The sequence below is a fragment of the Carcharhinus amblyrhynchos genome, chromosome 5, assembly GCF_965287045.1.
Source record: "Carcharhinus amblyrhynchos chromosome 5, sCarAmb.v2.hapA, whole genome shotgun sequence".
Lineage (NCBI taxonomy): Eukaryota > Metazoa > Chordata > Chondrichthyes > Carcharhiniformes > Carcharhinidae > Carcharhinus > Carcharhinus amblyrhynchos.
In genome coordinates this window covers 50,896,948-50,923,805 of record NC_137328.1, presented here as the reverse complement: position 1 = coordinate 50,923,805, position 26,858 = coordinate 50,896,948, and the positions used below count along the sequence as shown (strand labels likewise).

At 40.8% G+C, this 26,858-nt stretch overlaps 1 protein-coding gene across 4 annotated transcripts in view; it reads right to left on the bottom strand.

Moving 5' to 3' along the window:
• The window catches only part of LOC145343021 (guanine nucleotide-binding protein G(I)/G(S)/G(O) subunit gamma-7), a 253,139-nt gene that overhangs the window by 27,684 nt on the left and 198,597 nt on the right, over window positions 1-26,858 (bottom strand). Inside the window, exon 1 of one of the 4 annotated variants that reach the window (XM_080188757.1) lies at window positions 26,031-26,107. The exons of 2 other annotated variants lie outside the window; for them this stretch is intronic. The gene's annotated coding sequence lies outside the window, so the exon portion shown is untranslated. Of the gene's footprint in view, window positions 1-13,322; window positions 13,541-26,030; window positions 26,108-26,858 lie in introns of those variants that run through there. One more of the 4 variants, XM_080188758.1, reaches the window with a different exon arrangement.

Genomic DNA, 26,858 nt, shown 5'->3' with positions numbered 1-26,858 from the left:
GTGTTGGGGAGAGAGTTTGGGGGGCTTCTGGTAGGACATTCTGCCCATTGGCAGCCTGCAGTGTGAACTCTTTCCCCACAGCAGCCTTCCTCCCACACGGCCTGTCAATGCAACTCCTCAACTCTTTGCCTGCCAGCCTGATCCTGGTGGAACCCAGGACTCAATTCACAGTCGAGATCCAAAGTGCTTCCCAATTTCACTACTGAAAGGCCTGATTCTAATTCTTAGGGTACATCCCATGTCATATTGCCCCAGCCAGTGGAAATAGTTTTTTCTCTTGCTACTCTATCTGGTCCCACTAGTATTTTGAAAATTTTGATCAAATCACTGTTTAATCTTCTAAATGCTAAGAGATGCAACCCCAATTTGTGTAATCTCTCCAATTAATCTGACCCTTGAAGTCTGGGTTTGATTCTTAAAATTTACTCCCTCTGCCACCAACATATAGTGGCAGCACTGAATAGTATTTACAAGATGCACTGCAGGAACTCTCCAAGGCTCTTTCGGCAGCATCTTTGAACTGTAACCTCTAACATCTAGAAGGACAAGGGCAGCAGATACATGGAAACACCACCACCTACATGTTCTTTCCAAGCCACGCACTATCCTGACTTGGAAATATAGCGTAATTCCTTCAAATCCTAGAACTCCCTCCCTAATAGCATTAAGAACATAAGAAATAGGAGCAGGAGTAGGCCATCTAGCCCCTCGAGCCTGCCCCGCCATTCAATCAGATCATGGCTGATCTGAAGTGGATCAGTTCCACTTTCCCGCTTCCTCCCTATAACCCTTAATTCCCTTGTCTATCAGAAATCTATCTAATATATTCAACGAGGTAGCCTCCACCGCTTCAATGGGTAGAGAATTCCAGAGATTCACCATCCTTTGAGTGAAGAAGTTCCTCCTCAACTCCGTTCTAAACTGCGCACCCCCCACCCCCCCCCCTTATTTTGAGACCGTGCCCTCTAGTTCTGTATTTCTTTCTGAGCAGGAAGAATCTCTCTACCTCTCCCCTATTTAGCCCCTTCATTATCTTAGATGTCTCTATAAGATCCCCCCTCAGCCTTCTAAACTTTAATGAGTACAGGCCCATTGTGGGTGTACTTACACCATAAGGGCTGCAGCGGTTCAAGAAAGTGGCACACCGACACCTTCTGAAGTGAAATCAGGAATGGTCAAATGCCAGCCTAACCAGCAATGCCCATATCCTGTGAACAAATAAAACAGACCTTTTGTAAATCTATGCTGCACTTCTTCCAAGCCCAAAATACCTTTCCTCAGATGTGGCAGCCAGAACTGCTCTTAACAGGGCTTTGCATTGCTAACACTTGACCTCCACTCTTTTTACTAACCTTCTGATAATTTTTGTACCTTTCCATGACATTTTAATGATCTGGGATTCTTGGACCCCTAGCCTCTTTTCAGCTCCATTGCTTGTAGCTTTTCACCTTTTAGAAAGTACTTTGATCTATCCCTTTTAGGTCTAAATTGAATGACGTCACACTTGCTTGTAATGAAATCTATTTGCTCAATTTTTCCGATTCACATATTCTATTAACATCTCTTTGCAATTTTATGTTTCCATTTACATTGCTTCGAATGTCACCTATGTTTGTGTCATTGGCAAACTTGGATGTACGGCTGTCTATTCTGTATTCCAACTTGCTAATATAGATAACTATGGGACATTAATAGTCACATCTTGCTAATAAGGTTACCTACCCATTGTCCCTACTCAGCTGAGCCAATTTCCTAATTAGGTCAATTCAAAGATCTTCAACTTCAGTCACCAGTCTTTTCTTACAGACCTTTTCCAAAACTTCTGGTAGTCTGCATTAATTAGATTCATCAGACATTGACCGCCACTTTACAAATCCACACTAGCTCTCTCTCTAATTAGTTGAAATTTTTCAATATTCAGTCTTCTATCCTTAATTATAGATGCTGGTCATGCTCACCTGACTGGTTTATAATTCCTTTAATTCCCTCTTACCTTCCTTAAATAGCATAATGACATGCAATTTTTCAATCTGAGGGAACAGTTCCTCAACTGAGAAAATCTCAGAAGATTAGTTAGCGCAAGATGATCCCAGGATGAAAACAGTCTGGTCCTGGAGATTTGTCTTTCATGAATTGTATTCTTCATTGCTTTTAATTTCCTTACATTCATTACGATGAGTTTAAATTCCTGATTCAATGTTATATTCCTTGGGAGGTCCAGATTGCTGTTCTCTTCCTCTATTGTAAATAGTGATGCAAAGTAATTATTTCATAGGCTTGTCAATTCCTTATTTTTATTTAAATCACCATGATGAGATTTTAAGGGTCGCATATTACCCTTACCATAATATAATTCCAAAAGTTTTTCAATTGATTTTGATAACGCTTGCTAGTTTATTCTTATATTTGCTTTTTGTAGCCTTTACTATATGTTTTATCAGCCATTGCTGTTCTATGCATTTCTGATTCTGAGTTATTTTCTACATTCATCTATGATTTTTCTTATGACTTGATATTGTTTGTGCCTTGTCTCTTTATTTCTCTATGGCTGTTTTTCTCAGCAAGAAGAGTTAATGTCCTTTAGAGGTATAAACTTACAGCATAAATCCTCTTATGCAGTCTGTCACTGCCCTGGGCTTAGTATTTTACAAGCACAGAAATAACTAGTTTAATTAGAGCTTAAACGCCTTGTTAAGCTTCAATCCATCTCTAAAAATTGTCCAATATGAACATAAAACTGATGCAAAAATGTTAACAACAGCATCACTGAATAGCAGATCATGCAACGTACTGAATGTCTCTTATCTCTAGAAATATTTAATCTATGAGAGATACTCTCCTCATTTCTATCTTCAGCCTCACTGTTTTGCCTGACACAAAACATACAACTTGTGTATGACTGCACAAATCTGATTCTTTACCTCGAAACGAACTCTGGAGTTTGCTTGGTCTGCAGTTACCATTGAAACAATGGATTTACAGGTACCTTCAACAGACTACAAATACATTTTTGCTATTGGCCAACTCTTGTCCACTTACAAATAGCACAAAATAAAAAAGTGCATCTTTTATCCCTCCCATCTCTCAGAGTTACCTATAAATTGTGCAACACTATCTTAGAGTTCCCTATTGTCAACACTAACAGCAAGATAGAAGATGTGAATTCTCCAGCTCAGTGCAATTAGGCAGTTACTCAGATTAGGGAAATGCCTAGGTCTCTGGAGCAAAAACTAACTTATCTGGGGTGTTTTGATGACATGGGCAAATATGCTTTTTCCAAGCAATATTTCCTGTTTTTATTTGAGGATGAAATTCCTGGAATTTTAATTATATGGAAAAAGTACACACAAGTACAGAGGAATACCAGTTCATATTCGTGTCAACCTGTTTGCTAAACTCCAAGATTGCCGCAAAGTTTAGAATTGCAGGATAACGTCAAGTGAGGAGATACAGAAACAATTTAACGGTTTTATGCAGTGGGTAAGGAATATGTGGAATAGACCAACAAAGAGACAGACTGCAGAATTATTTATGGGAAAACTGGATAGATGTTTGCGTGCTTTGGTGTTTGGGGAATATTCTGGGAATACCAATATGAGCTGTAGAGCCTTTTCCAGTCTTTCAATTTCCTGTGTAAGTGTTCCATTTAGACAGCAAGGTACAAAGATAAGTTTTCTGAGTTGAGGATCTCAAGCACAGAATCTTGTCCGACAGGAGTAAAGAAGTTGGTGCTTCTGATTCATGGTACATCTAGACTAAAGTAATTCATGGAAAATTTAGTTGTCCATAATTTGAGTGTATTCATTCTTACCATAGATACGAATTTTTTTTTATATGCCAGTACAAAAATTTGATCATTTGATTACGACGATGAAAGATCTCAGTCCCTTACTGTTAATTTTGGTCCCAAACTTATCTTTGGAGCAGGGTGGAGTTAGGAACACCCTGGAAATACCGAGTTCTTGAATTTCAAGAAAGCCAAGCTGTAAGCAGGTAAAATCAGAAAATAGTACACCACAGTACGGGTTATTTGGCCCATCGAGGTTTGTTTTGGCTCTTGCAAAGAGCAATTCAGTTGCTTGTACTCCACTATTCTCAGCCCATGTCAAGACTATTAGAGGATCTGTAACCACCACTCTTTCAGCCAGTGCATTTAAGCACTCATGAGTTTTTTAAAAAAAGATTTTTGTCTTGTTTGGTACTTTGCCAAACACCTTCAATCTATGCCCTCTGATTTACTCTTCCATCATCAAAGAGGGAAATTCTACCAGAACTCCTAATCAGTTCCTTTGGGCCTGAATCCTTGACTTGATACAAAGCTGACTATAGGGCTTGAGGGATGGAATCAGAAGAGAACGCCACCTTGGTCACCTTTTTTAAAAAAAAGAATGATCAATGCATGGACATCAATGGTCAGGAGGAGGTTTTTGCATTGTGGCAATATTATCAGCTGTGAATTTGTGAGCATAGGATTCAAATCTATCTCCAAGTTTTCTCAGTGACTGCAGACCAGAACTCTGGCTCTGAATTCTGCACGGTCATCCAGTGAGTCAGCAGGAGGAGTTCTTCTACCTCTCCCTTTCTCGAAGCAGAGTTTTACAGGATTTGCAGGCTGAGTTGGGATAGGAGAAATAAAATTACCAGAGTGACTTTACCACTGCCTTTCTGCCTGCCCCAGCATGATTGCAATTTTATGGGGGGAGTGGGGGTGTATGAGGACTAGGACTAGGACACCAATTTAGGTGTATTTGAATGACTGACATCACAGAGCAGTTGCAGATGAGCCACACTGCATGTGTGAAGATGGTGTAAAATAGACAAGCATGACATGCAATGACAGAAGATCACCTGGTAGGAGTAGTTACAAGCAACAGCAATTGTTGCTTAAAGTTAAGCTTAAATTGCATTATATTTGTAATGGTTTTGTGTATGGTAAGGAGAGCGAGAGGATCACAATAGGATTTACATGCCATATTTTTATTTCTATTCAAGAAACACTAGCATGATTTTGACTGTCAGCTTTTCAGCTCCCTTTTGTCCTTGGATACTTTTACGTTTATTCCTTTAAGCTTGTTAGTTGCTAAATTGAATCCTCATGAAACAAAGTCAACACGTATCCAAGTAATTACCATACTTGCACTTAGTAGTTCATCTATTCACAATTTTCAAACAAGCTTCGATTTACTAAGCTAAATTAAGTAAAGATGCTCACAGGTTAGGAACAATCAAGAATATCTACACAAAAAGTAGATAAAGTACGGATAGGAGATGGACCTACAGCACTAAGTTAAATCTAAACCAGGACAGCAGTCCTGAGATAAGGTGTAAAAATTAGGTAACCTACTTAACAAGGATTGAACTTCTGAAGTGTCAAAATTATAAGAACAAGTCAAATAACAATTAAGAATTTCAGCATAGTTGTCAACTCTCTACTTTTTGTGTAAACATCAGTTTTTCTGGTCTTCAGTTATTCTGTTGACAGAGGGACCACGAAAATAGCTTATTTCCAGACCCTAGCACAAAGAGCGTAACTGAGAACTGGAAAAACTGATTTCTGCATGAAAAGCAGATGGCTGGCAAATGCATGCATTTTTCATTTTTGTTATCTGGCCAGGCTTATCAGCTTTAAATCTCTATCCATCCAAATCCATATGAAGGATTTAATACATATTGACTAAAAGTGAGAAGAGTAGAAGATTTTTCATAGTGACAATGAATGAAAAGCAACATTTTATAGAAAAAAGTGAATTGTTGAGATGATCTTGAAACACTAGTAAAGATCTTGCGTGCTAATGTAGTTAAAAAAAAGGAATTTAGTTATTTCAGTTGCTTTCAAATGATGGTCTTGATCCCATTTGATCAAGGCTACTTTTCAGTCAAACAATGGATTTTTGAGTTACCTTGCTTCATCAACATTCCCTAGTTTTGCATCTTAGCAGTTATGTATCAGAAATTAAGAACTATTGTTAGGGAAGTGAGACAGCCACCTGTAAAATCCCATTGATAGAGATGTGTGGACAGATAGGCTTTCTGATTTCTTGGTCAGCGAAGTAGGGGGTAATTTTGCTCTGTGCTGCCTGGCCACATGCCCATTACAGGAACTGTCAAATTTTTGCTCAATTGGTTAAATGTGAAGAAATTACAAGCCACGGGGGTAAAACTAAAAATTTTTGAAATATCTGATGTTCATAAACTGAATAATGATTAAATATTAATGGCCAATTGTGAATATACAAAACCTTTCAAATCTGGCATGGATAGAAGTACTGATCAGTGTACTATATTCTAAAAAAAACTCTCCAATGTAGGAAAGTTAATTCTTGAATGTGTCAAGCTCTTTGTGTTCAAAAAAACTAATGGTGTGAGTCATGCATGAAATACCATCTCTGACTGTGCTAACCTTTTATTTTTACACCTCAGCACAAGTCTTTGCATCACTCTCCTTTGAACAGCTATTTCCATAGTGGTATCAGGAGCCTTGAACATAATGCCTTAATAATGCTTCTGTGCTTTTCAGAAATACATGGTCATCTTTATGAATCTACTTCAGCCTTGACCAATCGCTGTCCCATATCCCAAAGGGAGACAAGCTGATTCTCCTCTGCGAGAGTCGGGAGGGAAAGGTGTGTTAGGCAGAGAAGGTGTGGGGAAAACAAATGCCAACAGAGTCTTCCTCCTGACAAAATGTCTAGAACATGACATTAAATTATGAACACCCTATTCCGCCAGAGGGATGAGCCAAAAACCTCATGACAACACCCTGCTCATCGCACAGGCACGTAATAGATTATATCATCATTTGAGCGAGGGACTACAAAGATGTCTGCATCATTCATGCTACAACAGGAGCCGATGATTGCTGGACCGACCACTGACTAATCCGCTCCATCAAAAACTCTGCCCCAAACTAGCAGGGATAGAAAAAACTCTGTCTCAAGAAATCTCATGTTGCTGGACTCAAAGACCCTGAGGAGAAAGACTACTCAGTTGGTACCTCATAGCTAACCTGGTGATGATCAATGAGTCAGAGCTGCAGACTGCCCACAGCGCCTGATCTGCCATTGTTAGCAGTTGTGAGGGGAAGCTTGTGCTCTCAACTAGGAAACACCGTGACTGGTTTGGAGAGAATGATCAGGAGATTCAGGATCTCTAGACTGAAAACATGAGGTGTTCCTGAACTGGCAACATCACCAAAACTCGAGTGAGAGAAACAAGCCTGCAGGCACCTAAAGGCTGAGATGCAACAAAGAACTCATGACCTAAAGAACAGATGGTGGGTGAAAAGAGTGCGGGTGACTTGCCAACAACCTCAGCCTTTTCAGCACAGTTAAAAACATCTGTGGTTTGGGTACCCAGGGACCCATCCCATTTGAGAGCCAAAACTGAGAGGTGCATATCCAAGACAGAGAGGCGCTTATCCAAGACAGAGAGGCAGTCAACATCTTCTAGACAGAACACTTCGAGGACCTCCTCAGCCAAGATGAAGCCTTCAATGCAAGTGTCTTCGACAGCATCCCACAACACACTAGCCATCACCATCTCAGTGCAGCCTTCAGCTCATTGAAGCCAAGCACTGATAGCAAAAGCAGCATTTGGCAGCCCAGGCATTCCACCATCCTTCCCTCTGACCACCATCTGCCACACCTGTGACAGAGACTGTAGGTTGTATATTGGACTCCTCAGTCACCAGAAAATTCATTTTTACTATGCAAGCAAGTCATTCTTGACTCCGAAGATCTGCTAAAGAGAAGTTGTTATCAGGCCGACTCCAAACAGATTTTGTTCCACCATTTGATTTGTGACCCTGAACCTCCTGAAACGGTAGTGTTCTGACAGGTCAAGGAAGCATACCCTCTGCTTGAAAACCTCATGTTGCAGGTATGGTCTCCTGTGAGCTGCATCTCTCTGTTCACATCTTTCACGTGGAGCAGTAGATCTGTGAGGAGTAGGTTGTTGCTGATCCTGCTGCTGCTGTTTACTATTGGTGCTCTTCCTCTTGATGCTACTGATCACCTTGCCCTCATCTGAGACTCAAAGTCAAACAGAATGACTGGCATGTATGATAGATCAGAGCTCTAAAGCCTTGGTTCCCAACCTTTTCAGTAACATGGCACACTTCAATAAGACAAACAATTCTTTGGCAAAGCCAATTTTTTTCAGCTGAATCAATTGCTCATAAGTGCCCCATAATGTAATAGTGAACTGACAGTGGCCAATCACATACAGGGGGTGGGGGGGGGGGGGGGCGGGATCTCTGTCCAGTCTCTATGGAAATGGAACATGGGCACCTGCTACATTTTTGGCTGGTTTTGCATGGATACTTGTCATTTCAGGTCTTTCAAACATAAAGATTTGAAATGCTGACAACATGGCTTTTATTTGTAGAGCAAAATACAGGCCACCAAGTAATTAGCAGTAAAATTAAAATAAGAATGAGAACATAGATGGATTTTTTCCAACTATGAAATTATAATCTTCTTCAAGGAGGGGGAGGGGATTCTGTAGAGTCAGTGGGCTCCAACTATACACAGTATTCTAGCTTGCATAAACTGGTATAACAGTGATGGCTTTTATTAAAACAACCATCATTTTCTGCATCCCCAGACATCTTACATAAGTAGAGCAACTCAAAGCATACATAACAGTATATCAGCAGGGCTGGACCGTTACAAAGCAGTGTATTATAAACAAACTAAACATCTGAATTACCAGAAATATATAATCATGGTTGGCAGTGAGAAATATCCACCCATTGGAACTCTGATGATGAGGCAGTTAAATGGAGTGGATAAAATACACTCCAATTCCAGATTTTACCAGAATTTTCAGCTGTAGTAGGTGCATACATTCATGCAAATTGGACTCCATGTAATAGGACCTCAAGACAAGTTAACCTGGTGGAAAGTGCAGCCTCTACAACAGCTATCCTGACAGCAACAACCTAACAATACAGGAGAACAATAAAGAGACGATGTAAAGCGAGCTTAAAACTCTGCAAAGGGAGGAAGGGGTCCGTCCAGGAGGAGTGATGAAGGAACAGTGTTGTAGGCGCTGCTGTAAATAGCTTTGGGAATCTTGCTTTTTTCCACTGAAATCAGGGCTCAGAGTCTGTCCCGCAGTTGCTGCTACAGTTCACTTGTACACTAGTTGAAAACCACTGATATATAGTGTCAGGTCACAGGATCTGGTTTTAATTATAAAGTCCTCCTTTCTTTGAGTTTTCATTATTATTTGTTTGATTGACCTTAAAATAGCCCTTGTAATGTCTGCTCAGAAAGGCGGCATCACTTCAGAATCTGATGTGGTGGAAACTTTTGAGAAAAGACATTTTTTACGATGATAGTAATGGGAAGGAATCTGCAGTGATTTATGAGCCACGTTTTGTTATTAGGTAAGAACGGTTGCTGCACTTTGAACCAGCTTGGAAATGAAAAGAATCACTCCACCTTCCCAAGTGGATGAAAGACACCTGTTTCAGCCAGAGGGGGAGAAAGGAGAGGGATGGGGGGGGTAGCGGGGGGAAGAAGGATCATTGTTCCCTAGTCTGTTATCCTTTCCTTGTCAAGCTCTCTGAATTGCACCTCCAGTTAGTTTCACTCCATTTCCCAGACTCTGGCTTGAGATTGCCACTGTTCTTTCTGTGCATACCTCAAACTGTCTTTCCCAGCCTCTGCCTCCTAATCTGTGTATGAGTTCATGATTTTGTGAGATTGCCTGTTGAATGTATCTCTCTCGCCATCACAAATGGCTTTAGGCAGTCTGCATTCTTTTTATACCAAAAAAATACTTGGGGTACACTGGTTGAAAACCACTGCTCTGAAGTGGGATCAAATGTACAAATCTCCAAAGCTGTCAAAGTCTCTCCAAAGTTGTAAAAATCACCACTCAGGTTGTGAAAGTAACCTCTCATTCACAGAAGCAGGAAACAAATCAGTTATACGGTTTCAGCACTTGCTGTCGCATTTTCCTGTCATGTTTTCAGCCTACTCAAATGCCAATGTGCTCTTGCCTTACTTTCACTTGAGAGTTCCAGGAAGCCCACAGATAAATTCAAAGACATGTTTGTATCATTCTAATAGCGTGATTAACATATTGAAATTCACAATCTGCCTCTCTCTCTTGCTTGATTACAATCTAGCATGCTGCAATTAATTGTGTGTTTCAGATTTGGGCCCATCTTTCCAATATGTTACCTCATTTTTAACCAGCTACCCCTGACCTATTCTCAAAGCCAATGAAAGTTAAAACGTTCTATCTGAGGTGAGGCCACAAAGGCAGCAGGAGGAGAACAAAAGGAAGAAAGATACAGAATGACGGGTGAATCTGTCATAGTCAATCTAGCTTTCCATGTTAAGCAATCACCCAGGTGAGCCTGCTACACCCATGCTCAATGTTTTTTTAAGTAAGTTGAACTTACGTAAGTTATGCCTCATCTAACATTAACTCAGTGTGTCTATAAGGTTGAATGAGTACACAAGTTTAAGGTCCAGATCAGTTATATTCCCGGCTCTACATGAGCAGATATAGAGCAGTCGGAGTCAATTTCCATAAAAAAAAGCAAGGAATTGGACTACTTAAGGGTACAACCTATGCCACTGAAATCAAGGTGGTACCTGTGGTTTATAGCATGCAAGTCAGAATGAGATAAAATCAGAAAATTTTGGAAATATTCAACAGGGTCTGTACAGCCCAAAATAAAACGATTAACATTTCATGTTGATCTTCGTCAGAATCTTTTGAAAAAAAGCTCCGAGTCAGAAGATTTATATTGTACTATGGACTTGAGCACATAACCTAGGTGGACACCTTAGTATAATATTGCTATAGGAGGGAGTCCTGATTTGCTGGAGGTATCCTTTTCTCTGCTAATATCTATTTGATACACCAAAAATGTATTGTTCATTTAGCTGCTGTTTGTGAGGCTTGCTGTGCTCAAACTGACGACTGTGCATATCTATTTAACAAGCGAGGCACCGATTAAAAAAAAATCCATTGCTTATAAGGTGCTTCGTGTTGTCCTGAGGCGTGATGAAATGTATATAAATAAAAATTCCTTTGTTCTTTAACTGTTCCTTATTTGGTAATTACTGTTATGCAAGAATAGCTTGGATGACTCATTTTGCATCTTGCCCATCTTGTAGAATTAGGAATTTGCCACAGTGGGTAGTACAGGAGGAAACCTACATCTTCCATGGCAAAATGATGCAATGGCTCTGCCAATACATTTAATTATACCAGCTGCTTGAGAATTTCCCCCTTCAACTATCAGCAGATATCTACATGGGGAACTCCCAAGACAATTCTGCTGTACGTTGTTCCAAATTAGTCATAGATTTTACCAGCAAGAAGCATGGTTATGTACTAGCATGGATCTTTTGACTAGTATATCGTAACTATTGGCATTTGAAAATATAATTTTACAACTCACGCATTTTCTCAGTTTGAGTGAAAATATGGCAAAGTTGCGGAAAAATTATACATATTTCTGAAAATTGGGCTAACTGTTCTTTACTTACAAATTTTCAGAGATGTTCTTGTTTCTCACAGCCCTTTCTAAGTTTGTACATGGGTCTAAACACATATTATACTTCTCAATTTTCATCAGGTAAAGACAAGGTTTAGGAAAGGGGACTGAACACTTGATCAAAGAGGTTGAATTTCAGGAAAGTCTTGGAACAGAAGACAGAAAGGCAAGGTGTTTTGAGGAGGATATTCCTGAGCTTAGTGCCCAGGCTACTGAAGTGGGGCAAAGGAAATAGGGGGTGCACAAGAGGACAGAGTTGGACGAATGCAGGACAGAGAGAGCTGGAGAGGTTTCCAGAGACAAGGAAAATCACAGGAGGATTCAAAGTCTAGTAAGAGAAAGGAATCACCCGATTAGGTCAGATCCTTCCAGCCACTTATTAACACATTTCACTGCTTCTAACATGATTATTATTGTTCAAATGCATCATTGTACTTGGGAATATTCAGCAGACTTCAATATAATACAATTCAGGCACATTGTCCTCCACTACTCAACAACGTCCATCTCCATTTTGTGCACTGTGCCCGTTTTATGTCCAAGGAATGACAGAAAACTGGAACTGAAAACTTCTGACAACTGCTAATGGAGGAAGAATAAAAAAAGATATAATGTAAATTGCAGCACCTTAAGCAAGGTATAAGAAGAGCCATTGAAAAATCATACATTGCAAGCATCATACCCTGTACAAATTTTCAAAACGTACCCTTTCAAATCAGAGAGGCTATTGTTGGAAAGGCATCCTCCTCCACCATATCTTACTCATGTCCTTGCACCCAGCCATTCTGGATAACCATGCTGTCTTTTTTTTACAATCCCAATTCACCTAGTGATGTAAACACAGCTTGATAATTGAAGACCAAGGGTGGTTTCAATCAGCAAACTAGTGTAACTCTCACAATTCGCTGTGAGGAAATGCAATCTTCTCTGAGGTAAAGTACAGCCCTTCCAAAACAAATATAGAACTTATACTAACAGGAGCATATAACGCCTGATCTCTTTTTGGCAAGTAATCTGGGTCTGTATTAGATACCCTACACAACAATGAAATATTGCTGCCTCAGCACAGCAACATATCCACTGACCATGAAGGACAACGCCAGCTGACTGATAATGAGCAGGTGTGCCTTCTTCCCCATTTCCAGGCCTAACCAACTCCCAGGAACAAAAACAAATTTCTTCAACCTTTGATCCACATTGCTCTAAGTGCGAGGTAAGTTACACTAGAAAGTTGGATGTCAATGCAGTTCTCGTACATACATCATGCAAGAAAAATGTATTTAAGCTTCATAACATTAATAATCTAGACTTAAAAATAACTTCTTTAACATACAGAATTAGGCTAGTTAGTCCATTTAGCTTTTTCCACCACTCAATTAGATCATAGTTGATTGACACCTTTACTTACCAGCCTTGTTTCCATATCCCTCAATACACATATTAAACAAAAATCTAGCAGTCTCAGTTTTGAGCATTTCAACATTCATATACATAAATGCACAATGACTTCATAAAATACATGTGAATGTACTTTCTTGTAGACATAATGAGTGTAATTCTATGAAGCTGACTAATGCTCTTTGTATTCAATAATTCAATAGAATCAAGTTATAGATATGTATTTAGCCTCTGTACGATCTAAAGTATGCAGAAATGTAGCGCATTTATCATGTAGGAGGAGGTTGTTCGGTCCTTTGCATGTGTGCATGGCCAGAAAATACAAGGACCTTGATAGCTGGCTATAGCCACTTGCCATCTTCAGTGAGCAATAAATAATAAGACCTTCCTTAAAACCTACCTTTTAGACTAGGTTTTTGGTCAGCTGTAGTAATATCTCCCTTTGTGGCTCTGTCTCACGTTTTGTCTGATAATGCTCTTGTGAAATGTCTTGGGATATTTTACTGCATTCAAGGTGCCAAGTAATTGCAAGTTTCTGTTGCTGATGTTTTGAACAAAGTGGTTTTTCAAGGAATTTTTTTTATCTTCAGCACGAAGCTTTGCATCAGAATCACTGCAGACTTAATGAAAGGTATCCTGTAAAAACCAATCCAAAGAAAGCAGTATCTAAGTGCAATGGGTGACTTTCTTGCATTGTTTTGAAATTTCAGGCAAATGTGCACAGTAGGACTAATTGATGAAATCATACAGAAATCTCAATGCTTGCAGTATAATACAAAAAACAAGACATTGGCAATTTCATGTAGAATGTTGCCTGTCATAAACTGCAATTTTCATCAACTTTTATGTTACTCATTTGATACAGAACAACAGCCTTGGTCTGCGGCCAGACCCTGGAGTTGTACTAGGATTATTTACAGTTGCACTGATTTACAGGTTATTAGCATCAAACTGAAAAAAAGGTTTCCCACCAGTTCCAGCTCATTCAAATGTCTGCTAAAGTGGAGATTCACTCAAAAAGCCTGATACAGAGCCACTGCGTTAGTCTCTCTTTGCTCTGGTTTCCAAAGACACAAAGGAATACAAAAAACATAATTCAAAAAATTATGACCAAAGCAGATAAATTGATAACATTCACAATTAATCAAAGCTAAGGAAACATCTTCTGCACCAAATGATCCAACAATCAAAATGGGTTTCCAAGGTATCAAGGAAGCTGCTCAAGTATCATTACCTTCAAAACAAAAGTGGAATGGAGAACCCTGGAAAGCAACCACCCCAACCCAAAAGGATCAAATGTTGGGTAGCCAACTGCATCTCACCAATATTCTGTAAGATATTTTCATTTTGTCCCACATCCTGTTTTCCCAGTCTCCATTAAATTTTTCCATTTTAGATTTTTATCTGTGGATTGAAAATGAAATTGCCTGGGATCATATTATGGAATTGACTAAATTTGAACAAATCATTCGTAGGTGATCATTAGCAATTATTTCCATTAGCTGTTATCAGTCCTTCTAAATGTAGGCGAGTGTTCTACTTGTGAAGCGATAGACTGCACACCAATGTTGTGGATTATCTCCAACACTGAGAATATAAACCAGCAGAGAATTTTGCTCGGCATGCAATTTACAGGTGACATTTTAATATAATAGTTTGGTGGTCCAGAAGTTGAATATTGTTGAAAAAAATGTTATCAATGCTTTTCATCTTGAAATTATCAGGATAATTTGCAAGAAAGGGGAGAGCAACAATTTATATTGCGTGTGAAGAGAATACTGATTAGTTGGCAAATGGACTCTGACGAAAACATTGACATGGAGAATACAGCATGAAAAAGAGAACTTCGCAGCTTTTTTTCAATTTCAAACTGGGCCAGTCAATTCTGCTATGTCAAGTTATTCCTCTGGGGAATGAACCAGAGAATGACTATTGCTCAAGCCTCTGTTTAGTTGAAAAAGGCACATTGTATGGACATGTTCCTTCTTCTGTACAGGGCAGGGCACTGTGTGAATATATGTAGATCCTAACATGCTTGTTGAACCACACCAAGCCAACTGAAAATCTTAAATAGATTTTCCGCAAATGAGCAATATGATGTATGAATTTCAGTGCCAATGTGATGCCAGGTACATAGGCAGGTACATCCTAATGATTGGCAGATTCTATCAAAGAGCATGTCCTTTCAGCTATGACCGTACCTAACCAGTCCATGCTTGCAAAACTCAAAATAGAGCAATTAGACGTAATCTTGTGAATGGACAAACCCTGCTAAACAATCCTGATTGTGCTAAGAATTAAACTGAAAACCAATTTAGGATCGTCAGATGGCTGTAATATTATTATATGTTTGTTTTTGTTGAGTAGAAACAGAGTATGGATAAGGGTATGTTAAAATATAAAGGGGTCATTTTTCAGTTTGGGCACACAGCCAGAATGCCACTTTTCTTAGGGATTGTTAGACTCTGTCATTTATGTACATAGCTGTTGAACTGCCCAATCTCGGTGTTCTGAGACAAGTCGCTAGTTGTAGAGGTCATGCAATCAAACTAACTGTGCCTGAGAAGTGGGGAGGAGGATGTGAGAGGCACTTAGGAGGGACAATACGAAAGGCCAGATTTTTTGTGGGTCAAAATTATCATGACTGATTCTCCTGGCGCACAAATATCAAACGTATAAATTTATTTCACTGGCCTCCAGTGTCCACTTCCAAAGGTCCCTAGTTAGACCATGCAAGGCCTGTGCATAGTTACCTTAAAATTGCACTCAGAACCCTTTACATCTTCATCATGAGGGTATCAAATGACATGAAACAAGCTAGCTCTCTGATCAATCACGTGGACAGAGTGTCACAGTGTTGGTCTGTTACAACCATGGTTACACTTCAAAAATACCTAATTAGTCATAGTCATTTTGGCATCCTGAGATAATAAATTATAAATACCAGTCTTTCATTTTAATCAAACCATAATCATATTACTTTGCTGGATAATTCAGATCTAATGCATAATGCAATAACTATCCAAGAAGATGTAGCATTGTCAGAAATTGAGCATATATTCCATGGCATTGACAGTAATGTCATGTTCTGCATTCTTCAAATATCAGTACAACTCATCACAGAACATTGAAAGTTGACTGAAACATTCAGTAGGGAACATGTCTGAACAAAATGGACAGGTTTATCTTCTGAGGTTGGAATCATGACATCAGAATCAAATCTGGGTCTCAGCCTCACATCCTACTGGTGACAATCAGCCGACTTTGGAAGGATCGGCCAATTAGTGGTCAGAATGCACATTCGCCACAAATTAAAGGCAGCATGTGTGTGGGCTCTTGAAGCTAAAAAGTCATGAGGAGGTCCTCCAGCACTGACAGAGCTGTAGCCTGGCAATGCAGGTAAGAGAGATAGAGGGCACCTCCACCTTGATGCAGCCTCTAGGTACACACGCACGCGCGAACATGCGTAACCACCACCATCAACCCCCCCTCCCCCTCCCCTCCTACCCCCCTCCCCCTCCTCTCCCCTCCCCCCACACCCCTCTCCCCCTCCTCCCCCCCCCCACACCCCCCTCCCCCTCCACACTCCCCTCCCCCTCCACACCCCCCTCCCCCTCCACACCCCCCTCCCCCTCCACACTCCCCCTCCCCCTCCACACCCCCCATGCAACCCCCCCCGCACCCCTCTCCACCCCCCCCCGCCGCACCCCTCTCCACCCCCCCCGCCGCACCCCTCTCCACCCCCCCCCCCCCCACCCCACCCCAAAACCCTGGTCTGCTGCTGTGAGGTTCACTCCAGGCATCTGCTATGCTCCAGATGCTGCGAGGGGCCAACAGGCTGACCAGAAAAGCTGACTGGCTTCTTACCAATTATTTTAATTGGCAACTTAATGACTATAACAAGTTACTAGTCATTTGCAGACAGGTAGCCATTCCGCATCCGATCCGACCTCAAGGAAACTGCATACCTATCCATCTCCACGTTTGCCTCCATTTTCTGCTTTTTACCCCTAAATTTTTCTGGTTTGTTTTATTATCAATTGCACATTACTTATCTTCAAAACTATCACATTTTATTTTGTTACAATTACAATGCATTAATCTACCAGACTTCAGAATCCTGGAACTCCCTTCTCAACAGCACTGTGGATGTATCTACATCATGTGATTGGAAGGCAGAGGAAAATAACTTTTTCAGCCAAAAAACTTAAGTTCAGTGCTTTGTGACCCAATTTGCAACAAAAATCCAGTCCCTGATTCAAAATACAGATTTTGAAACAGTTGCATAATTGTACAATTGCATTAAAGGTTTAAAAAAAGAGCTGCATGGACAAGTTTGTCCAATGGGCCTGTTTCCATGCTGTAAGCCTCTATGACTCCATGACTATGAACTCCTGCTGCCATATCTTGACACTGACCTTTCCTCAGTTCATCTGTTGATGAAAGCCTTATCCAATCCTTTGTTATCGTGGGGACTGACAAATTCAACACTCTCCTGGCTGGTCTCCCATCTTTTACCCCACATAACTTTCTGGTCATCTAAAGCTCTGCAGTCTGTTACAATTATGAAGTTTATAAGATTATTAAAATTAATGTTAATGAAGTGGTTTGATCATAACAGACCAACAGAAGGTATAGACAATTTTACTGAGAAGATACAAGGGCCTCAGCACCTCCCTCTGTGACTGGATCCAGAACTTCCTAGCTCACAGACCATAATCAGTAAGGATAGGCAACATCTCCTCCATGATCATCCTCAACACCGGTGCCCCAGGATACTCCTTATACACCTATGACTGCGTGATGAAATTCCCCTCCAATTCGATTTTCAAGTTTGCTGACGACACCACTACAGTGGGTCGGATCTCAAACAATGACGAAACAGAGTACAGGAATGAGACAGAGAATCTGGTGAACTGGTGCGGCAACAATATTCCTTCGAATGTCAACAAAACGAAGGAGATTGTCATTGACTTCAAAAAGCTTAATGAGAACATGCTCCTGTCTACATCAATGGGGATGGAGTAGAAAGGGTCGAGAGCTTCAAGTTTTTAGGTGTCCAGAACACCAACAACCTGTCCTGGTCTCCCCATGCTGGCACTATAGTTAAGAAAGCTCACCAACAACTCTACTTTCTCAGAAGACTAAGGAAATTTAGCATGTCAGTTACAACTTTCACCAACCTTTACAGATGCAACGTAGAATGCATTCTTTCTGGTTGTATCACAGCTTGGTGTGGCTTCTACTCTGCCCAAAACTGCAAGAGCTACAAAAGGTATGAATATAGCCCAAGCCATCATGCAAACCAGTCTCCCATCCACTGACTCTGTTTACACTTCCTGCTGCCTCGGCAAAGCAGCCAGCATAACTAAGGACCCCTCACACCCCAGACATTCCCTCTTCCACTTTCTTCTGTTGGAAAAAGATACAAAAGTCTGAGGTCACGTACCAACTGACTCAAGAACAGCTTCTTCCCTGCTGCTGTCAGACTTTGAATGGACTTACCTCACATTTAGTTGATCTTTCTCTATACCCAAGCTATGACTGTAACACTACATTTTGCACTCTCTCGTTCCTTCTCTATGAATGGTATGCTTTGTCTGTACGGTGCGCAAGAAACAATACTTTTCACTGTATGTTAATACATGTGACAATAATATATCAAATCAAATTTGTGATTGAAGATAATGGCTATGATCTCTTGGTTTTACAATTTGTTGACGTGTGAGTCTCTAAAGTTCGAAGAAAGTGTTACAAATGTCAGATTGTAAAGACACTTGGGCTGTAAACAAGCTGCTTGCATCGAAGATGAAAGGGAGTTGAGGTCAAAGACAAATTATTAGTATTCACACCGAGATACAAATATGTGTTTCATGTTGCCATGGAAAAGAAGGCACGGAAAGCCATTTCTGAATTCAGGTTACAGGCTACCCTACAAATCAAAGAATATCATGTACAGATAAGAGATTGTGTGTGTTCAACAAAAAGTAAAGGTTACTTGATTCTATGAGCTACCATAGTCAGATGTGGGAGGGAGACGATCTCTAATCAAAGTGATGAATCTTGTAGCCATCTGAGCATTCCGGGAGATTTGGCCTGGCATGGCCAGGGAAAAAGAACTAGTGAAACAGACTTTGCTGCTGATGGTGGATTTAAGCAATTCTTTGAAAACAGAGCAAAGTAGCTGGAGATAGCTACTCGAAGTTACCACAATAAAATCAAAATACTGCAGATGCTGGAAATCTGAAATATAAACAGTAAATGCTGTAAAATCTTAGTGGGTATGGCAACATTTGTGGGTTGAGAAATAAAGTTAATGTTTCAACTTTGTATGACTTCATCAGGGCTATTGGGATGGAGAAATGTGATGGATTTTATACTGCGTAAGAAAGGGTGGAGCAGGTTGAACCAAACAGAAAAGGGTGTGAACGAAGAGAGAGTACACAAAGATCTTTAGGGCACAAGGCAAAGGAAATGTTAATGGCAGTGTTAAGGACTATAGAAGGTGCATAATTGTGGCATTAAGATAAGATAGCAGAATGTGTTAATAGAACAAAGATCAGTGCTCAGTGAAAGCAAAACTTAAGACCAAGTGACGGATGACCAGGAGGGCAGAGGAGTTGCATTGACAAAAAATTTGGATTTAAAGGCAAGGGTCAAGACGGAGGAAAATTTTCACAGTATAAAGTTGCTGAACTCAGAAGGCTGTAAAGTACTTAGTTAGGAGATGAGGTGTTGTTCCTCCCATTTGCTTTACTGGAATGCCGTCATAGGCCAAGGATTCACATGTGGGAATGACAGCAAGATGGTGAGTTGAAATGGCAAAAGTCAAAAAGGTTGGGGTCATGCTTGTGGACTTAGCGAAGGCATTCCGCAAAGCAGTCACCCACTTGCGTTTAGCTTCCCCAGTGTAGGGATGGCCACATTGGGAGCAGCGAATGCAACAGACCAAACTGAAGGAGGCATAAGTGAAACGTTGCTTCACCTGAAAGGAGAGTTTGGGGCCTTGGACAATGAGGAGGATGGAGGTTAAGGGACAAACGTTACACTTCTGTGATTGCATGGGTAGATTCTATGGGAAGGGAATGAAGGGTTGGGAGCAATGGAGGAGTGGACCCAGGTATCATGGAGGGAGAGGTCTCTGCGGAATGCTGACACGGGGGTGAGGGTATGTTTCATGGTGGCATCGTGGAGTTGGCAGAAATGGCAGCAGAATACTGAGGCTAGTGGGGTGAAAAGTGAGGACAAGGAAAATCCTACCATGGTTCGCTGAGTAAGGTAAAGGGGTGAGGACAGAGTTGTAGGAGGTAGGTCAGACATGATTGAGTGCCCTGTAAATCACTGTGGTGGCAGCGGGAGCCTTGGTTAAGGAAAAAGGGAGGCATGCCAGAAGTGCTGTTATAAAGATAGCATCATCGGAACAGTTGTGATGGAGGCGGAGAAACTAGGAGAATGGGATGAAGTCCTTGAAGGAAGCGGAGTGTGAGGAGCTTAGGAAACCTGAGGAGTTACTTGAAGAAGTGAAATGGGGTTGCGGGAAACCAATAGAAACTGGGACTAACTGTGGACAATTGCTAAACTGGCTGTAATTCTACGGCAAATGTGATAGATGCGAAGGAGAATGTCACTTTCTGTAATTAAAGTATTATAAGTTGCCCACAAAACAAAAATAATGTTTATTCATTTCTTTTAGTCAAACGTTACAGTAAAAGTTTAAGAACATCAAATTTTGTTGGTCACTCTTTCAGCTAATAACCAGAAGTTAAAATCTTTTAAAATTTATCGGTATCTACAGAGATAGTAACAAGCCCTTATTTTAATTCTCTCTAAGCCTCATTCATGCATCACCCCTCTGCTTCTTGACATTCTGTGGCTCCCGATTCAACACTGCCTCAATATTAAAATCCTTCCTGGCCTTGTTCCTCTGTATCTGTGCCTTACTTTCAAGATCTTTGCATTTCTCCAAGTCTAGCCTCCTGATTTTAACTGTTCTGCCACTGATGGGGCTGCTTCCAGCTGCCTTGGCCCCAAGCTTTGGAACTCCCTCTTTAAACCTCTTGAATTTTCTTTCACTCTTTGGCTCAGATGGCTTTTAAAAACTTATCCATTTAATTAGGTTTTTGGTCATTTTTACTCATTTCTCAATCTATGGTTTAGCGTCAAAACTTTGTTTTGAATTGTTCATAAGTGCCTTAGGATGTTTGCCTACATTGAATGCATTATATGAATGTAAGGTTTGTTTTAAATATTATCAAACTTCATTGGATTACTATGGTCTATCAGCAAATGTAAATAAACAGAATTTTGTGCTAAATCAAACAAAATTAATCAGCAAAAGTTAATTTGTTTATGAAAGATTATCATTTCTTGTCTGTCCTTAATACTACAAAAGCACGTAACAAAGTTGAATACACTCAAGCCAAGTGGCTTGAGGAGATTCACCTGTGCTTTTTGATGTGGTTACTTTAACAAAGAAAGTTTTCGGAGACAGGAGGACAAAGTCAGGTTGCAATGATTGATAGCATTTGTAACCCGATATCAGTGAGGTTAAACAGCTGGCTTTCCAGCGCAGACTTGAATATCCATATGGCCAAACATTACATTTAACATGGAACAAGAACAATTAACACGTGAAAAGATTTAATGTTTTAGAATCAGTCACCTTTGTCCTTAACCTAATACATTAGCAAGAACTCTATTCATGGTTATTTTATTGTCTATATCGATACAGCACACTCTTAACACACTATTTGGATAGAACACAATTTTTACCCGGTTGACATAAGGCATTCTACTTATTGTTTTAAACTGAGAATGGTGTATTGTTTAAAGTCAGTATGATGTATAATTGTAAAGTGAACACATTTGAGTTGAAAAGGAAGATTAGTAGGTAACAAAAAAATATTAAAAATGCATATGGAGTTTTGAATCCTACAGCGCAGAAGGAGGCACATCAAGTCTGCACCGATCACAAACCCACTCAGGTCCTAACCCCATAACCCCATGCATTTACTTTGGCTTGTCTCTCTGACACGAAGGGGCAATTTAGTATGACCAATCCACCAAACCTGCACATCTTTGGAATTTGGGAGGAAAGCAGAGCACCCGAGAAAACCCATGCAGACATGGGAACAATGTGCAAACTCCACATAGTGACCCGAGCCGGGAATTGAACCGGGTCCTGGGCGCTGTGAGACAGTAGTGCTAACCACTGTGCCACCTCTGGGGATATATGGGGATTTGAAAAGGGGAAAAGACAGGTTAAGGATGTGGACGTTGACCCTTCAAGTTGGAACTGTGGCAAGCCTATTATATCATTACTTTTGCAATCCAAAGTTCAATGAGGAATATCCTTGCACTGGATGTTGACTGGCAATGATATTGGCTTTGGAGTGATGGTGCTTATTTAATGTGGTGGTCAGAAGGCTCGAATCAATTACAGCTTGGGGCCCCATTAACATTTTCTCTGTAATCTGCAGACACAAAATGAGTGCTTGCCAGTTTGGTGAGCAGAACAATTGATCGATTATTCCATGTACAGAGCCAGAAGTCAGGCTTGTTGGGGGGAACAGATGTGAGGCAAGCTGTAAGCAGGGTCAGGCATTTCTACATTGGCAGCAATGCAGAAGATCTTTGTGGGGTCCGGATAGACACTCATTCTCCTCCAGCCCCCACAAAAACTTTAACTGCTACAAGAAGCCTCCAGTGAGCCAGTTTAATAAGAAAGCTGGGGGGAGGTGTGGGTGGTGTTGTGTGATTAGGCAGTAGGATGTGGGGATCTCATCAGCTTCCCATTGCCATCTGATTAAGGCTGTGTTAGGTAGGTTTATTCCTTCCTGCCCGGAGACCAATGGTGGCCACTGATTAATGACCTCATCTCACCATCACTGGAATTCAAACAGCAGCAGGTGAGGGACACTGTTCAGCAAACCATATGCGGTCTGCCTGTGGCCTTCTTAGGGCTTGGTCCACTGTTCAAATGCACGCTGCCTGATCAAAGGACTCGGCATTGGGAAGGGGGAACTTTCTTCTTTTTTTTATTTTGGGGCTAAAATGGAGGTTGAATTGGCATGGGTGCCAAAAGATTTCACTGCAGATGATGGGCTCCTGCTACACATGTTAAATTCTGCCCTGTAATCCAGTTTAAGGACAACCTAATAGTACAATAGCCTAGAATATCTCTGTATAATGCCAGAGTTGATGTGAAGAACTTGATTCTGTGACATAGCAAAAAACGTCATGGCTAATGAATATTCAAAATGTAATGTAACTATTTTTATTTCATTGTTCATGTCGCTGGTGCTGCTACATCATAGTGAGGGGGAGATAGCGCAGCCAATCTTTTGCCTATCATAGTGTGCTAATTTGAGATTGGCAGTGTTATAGCAGCACTTCCCACGTGGAACAAATGTGCTTCCACAGGTACCTATCATAATAGAGTTTCCCTTAATAACTGTAGCAAAAATCATAATACCAAGATTTCAATAGAAATTTGTCCAATACTTTTCACAGAATAGTATTGAAGGAATTATGTTCTTAACATTTATTTTGAACTATTCATTATTGTGCTTTCACACTACAGTTAGACATAAAGGCTTTGAAACTGATTGCTGAATTGGAGTGGCTGGAGGATTCATTTACTTGAGACCAGTGAGCTGCAGGTACCTGCCGGGTATCTCCAGGCAGCTCAATGGTGAAAAGGATTTCAATTCTGGGCTGCTGTGTCACTGGCACCATAATCAGGTAGACCCTAGGAGAATGGAGTGATTGGAAAAAGGAGGGGGCAAGTGAAAGGGGTGAGACAATCAGGGGATTTGAGGATGGGTGTAATAATCAGGAGGAAGTAAAGTGAAATCAGGTACCAATTTTCAGCACTGCAATGAACCCAAGATGAGCACTCGGGCACACTGCACACCACAATCCATTAAGCATGTTATAAAAATCGGAAGAGGCCAATTTTGCAAAGACCTCAAACAGATGTGAGGTTATGTGTCACTTGATAACATTGTTCGTGACCCCCTTTTATCATGGGTGCCAACGTGCATAAATCATCATTGAAGATGACAGGACTGAGTGAGAAGCAGTTAATAAATCATACAGTATCTTTGGTATTTAAATAGGGTTATAGAATACAAAATGAAGGAAATTATGTTGGGCCTGTAGCTAGTTCAGCCTCAAGTGAAGTATTGCACCCAATCTGGCCAACACACTTTGGGAAGGATGTGAAGGCATTAGAAGGAGTGCAGAAAAAGTTCCAGGGATAAGGAACATCAATTACTAAAGTTGTTACTTTTCTCCTTGGAGAAGAGAAGACAGGGTGGATACTTGATAGCAGTATTCAAAATCATGAAGGGTCTGAATAAAGTTGATCAGGAAAAATCGTTCTCATTGCTGGAAGGTTTGAAAACAAGACGGAACAGAATTAATTAATTAGCAAATAAAGCAATGGCAACATGACAAAAGACCTTTTCACACAGCAAGTGATTGGGATCTGCAAAGCACTGTGTGGCAGGTTCCATTGAGGCACTCGAGGGGAAACTCTATTGTTATCCAAAATAGCAAATTGTGTGCAGCTCCGAGGGGAAGACAGGAGAATGGCACTTGGTGAACTGCTCCTTCAGAGAGCTAGCACAGACACGATGGGCCAAATAGCTTCCTTCCATGTTCTAACCATTCTGCGATCCTGTAAATAACCATGAGTTGAGGCATAAGTACTGGTCAGGGTACTTGGAGAACTTCCTGTCTTTGAATAGTGTCATGGGATCTTTCAAGTCCACTTGAACAGTCAGGGTTTTGCTTTAAAGCTCACTGAAAAACAGCACACTCTTCCTCAGTACCACACTGAAGTGCCAGTCTAATTATTTTGCTCAAGTTCTGAACAAATTACCTTGTGACTCAAAATTGAAAGGCCAACTCTTTCTGTGTTTACAGGAATAAAGTGTTGGTTTTCTCTCAAAGGCAGAAAGATACAGCCACCTTTCTGTGGGTCTGTAGTACGTGATTCCTGGAACTTGAGTTGTTTAAACCCATGTGTCACAAATTGGTTCCACTCCTTTAAGTATAAATATGAATTCTATGTGAAGTTACAGAAAATCTTTTCCATTTTTCTTTCATACGGGAATAATTTAAATGAACAAACCAAAAAAGGGAAATTAGGCAGATTGTTAGCAATTTTCTATCCCATCAATTTTGCTTAATATTACTGCTCTGTTAATCATTACTTTTCCACTCAACGGTTTGAAAGCTGATGTTGACCTTGTTTAGATAAGTGTTGCACATAGGGATTGCATTTTTTTAATGAATGTTTTTATTGAGGGTTTTCCATTTTACAATTTACCACAGCAACAAATCCCCAAAATCTAGTACAGTACAGATCCATCATTATTCTACATATACATACAGAAATAAACTGCAAGTACTCAACAGATTATCAATCATTTGTAATCATTGTAGTGGGAGTTTCCTTTCGTACAAATAATGAGAGGATACCAGAAAGCCTGGGGGATCTCAGGATAACAAGATAACAGGATAAAGCCATGAGCACATGGCACATGGTACACACCCTCCTCCACAATATAACAAAGACAGTTACACAATATAGGGGATCCCTTGTAGGGTAAAATACAACCAATCGGTTCCTAACTCAGCATCCCTAGATCTTTAAGCAATGAATGGATACCCCAACAAAAAGGGAACATCAGAATACCACCAGTGGTTAGAAGACATGACATGGTGGTATATATTTTCGTTTAGAGGAGCCAAAGCTCCAGGGACCTGGGTTCAATTCCCAGCTTGGGTCACTGTCTATGTGGAGTTTGCACATTCTCCTCGTGTCTGCGTTGGTTTCCTCTGGGTGCTCGGGTTTCCTCCCACAGTCCAAAGGTGTGTGGGTTAGGAATTGACCATGCTAAATGACTGCCCCTTAATGTCTTGAGATGCGTAGGTCAGAGGGATTAGTGGGTAACTATGTCGGGGTATGGGGTAGGGCCTGGGTGGGATTGTGGTCCGTGCAGACGCAATGGGTCCAGTGGCCTCTTTCTGCACTGTAGGGACTCTATGGTTCTTTTACCACACCAAGACTTGCAACACAACAGATCTCACTCCTTACCAGCCACATCAAAGGCATCATTCAGGCCCTACTGTCAGGGGAAAAATTAAACCATTTTCCACCAAGGAAACCCTATCAACAAGAAAAAAAAATTGTCAAGACATGCCTCAACGGGATATTTTGGAGAGGAAATATAACTTTCCTCACCCCAACAAGATAAGGGAAACCCTCCAGAATGAAATATACAAATTAAAGCCTGTATCAGTACCTCAACCACCTAGAGAGAAAGGAAACCCCAGAAAGAGAAGAATAGCAGGATTAGCCAATAGACATGTGATGTGGTCTAACAGTGTACACTTTCACAAAAAGGATATGAGGAACAGAACAGTATAACTTCACAAGAAATAGGATATTGACCCCACTTCAGGAGAGCCCAAGCCTTAAGACGGATGGCAGTCTTTTTTTTTCAGTCTCTATATTGGAGGAGGGTGGCCCATTCCTCCATCCAGCCTAATCTCCAACTGAAGAAAGACTAACAACACTGAACCAAAGCATCAAGACTCATACTCAGACCCCGCAGCCAACAGGATACTACATCCCCAGGGAACCAAGACTCAAGAAGGACAATAGTCCAGACGCCCCCAAAAAGGATCTCTAGGGGGAGGGGGACCTACTCCCCTGCTCAATGTATCCATCACCTGACCTGTATTAGCACAGTTATTATTTCCCTAACCTACTCAATCGAGCTAAACTTGGACCAAAAACACACTGGCATAAGGGCAAATAGGTCATGAATACTCATATCACTCTTTTACATTGAACAAAGCAAACTACTCCTATCTCCATGTGCCTCAGAGGGGCATCTAGCACCCCTATCAACAACATTCC